Here is a 2138-nt window from a genome sequence, read left to right on the forward strand (position 1 = left end):
GTATACACACACACACACACACACACACACACACACACACACACACACACACATACACACACTATATATATATATATATATAGTGTGTGTATGTGTCAATGCCATGATTTATTTTAACTCAAATTAAAGCAATCGTATAGAATCATTGAAAAATATTCAAAAATGATATATTTAAGATATTCTTGTTTTTGAATATTATTACGTTTTAGCTGTTCACATAATCTTTATATGCGACGCAATACATATGTTGGATTTGTACAAAGAATGAAATATAAAATGTTGTATAAATCAACTTTATTTTATAACACAAATTTTGTGTACTGCTTCTATTATTATATAATAATAGAACTAGTCAGTTTTTTAGCTGCCACTGCACAAAAAGGAACAATTTATGCAACTACTCGCATAAGTATGATGGATACAATACGTATGATTACTACAAAGTACATCTCTCTCTATTTATAATATGCCTCGTAAATTATTTCGTTCAGATGAGCACATCAAAATCGTTATTCTACTTTATTTTTTACGCTTATTCACTAAGTTCCCGTTGTATTGTCTATATTTACAGATACAGATGTATATAATTGTCATTAAGGCAATTTGAGTTTCAAAGCAGGTACAATAGATGGATGCAAAACATCATTTCTTTCCTTTCGAGTAAACGAAATAGTTCGTAGACACATGCATATGGAACAGAGAGATAGAACTTACAATAATTATTAGTACCAGTAGTTCGCGGAATGAGTATGAGGTTCGCGTGCAGTCCAGTGCTATTGTTGAGCTTCGTTTTGAAACTCGCGTAACCTGCACCACTATTTAACTATTTCGCGTAATACAACTCACTTCTTAAATTATACATTAAATGCTTAGGCTGAAATTAATAAGTACATAGTCATTATAGACTTACGCTCTCTGACTTTTGTTGGCTGTGAAGTAAAAAAAAAGAATTAAGTTTCTTACGTATGAGCATGTTTTGGAAAATACATACGATAGCACAATATGTACCCTCCTATTGTAAATATAGTAACTTCCGAGGAAGGAAGTTTCGCATTTTTGTATTTTTCCTTACTTTTCGATTTTTGCCTAACATCTTCGTATCCATAATATATTGCAAATATAAAAGATCATACAGGTACAACATCTTTCAATACATGCTTCAAAGACTAAATTGCGTATTATTATCAATTCTCTAACTTTCACTAGACATTTCGACACCGTCGATGCATGCAAATTGCCATAGGCACTTATGTCAATAAAATTTGTTATCATTACGTTGTACATTTTATTCTGTTTCGAGAGGTTCATTAAATTCCTTTTCTTTAAGAAAATGCATTTAAATTGTGCATGTACATAATATCATCAACTAGATGCTTTCATAACTATGAAGGCATCTTACTATTTACAGCTGCCTTTCCATTTTGTCAAACATAAACACATACATAAACAGGGAAATATATAAATTTAAAGAATTGTTGACTGCCTGGATTTTTCAAAACTTATTTCTATAGCAATGGGTATGCACAGTTTGAATTTGAAATTAAATTTGTGACTTAGAGTACATATGTATATTCAGAAAGAAGGATTATGAATGCTAAATATTAGATATCATGGAAGAATTAAATATATGATTTTTTTTATCTGCAGAGTATACCGGGCACAGCTTATAATTTACAGAATGACAATTATTATAATAAATTTATGAGTGTTAAGCATAAAAATCCCGATGTAGCGATTTCGAATCATATTAATGTAATCACAGGAAATAATATCCTTCGAAGCAGTATTTAGATTTGTTGAATGAGAATTACACTACATCTATACTCATGTTGTATATGCTAAAAAATTTTGCGTATAACTCAATAAACTTGAGCAATATTAATCTGATTTTATAGCAATTTATGTATCTTGGCAACTGATCAAATATTGATTAAGAATGTTTTCGAAAACTATTTGAATTTAATAATCAATCAAGGATGTAGTCTCAAATTATTCTTGAATTATTTGCTTGTTGAATCATTTGTTTCCTAAATAATATTATATACTTTTTAATATATGTATGTACATATGTTTTATATGAAGATGATTATGTGAATGCAAGTATATATATATATATATATATATATATATATATATAT

The sequence above is a fragment of the Atta cephalotes genome, assembly GCF_000143395.1.
Source record: "Atta cephalotes unplaced genomic scaffold scaffold00021, whole genome shotgun sequence".
Lineage (NCBI taxonomy): Eukaryota > Metazoa > Arthropoda > Insecta > Hymenoptera > Formicidae > Atta > Atta cephalotes.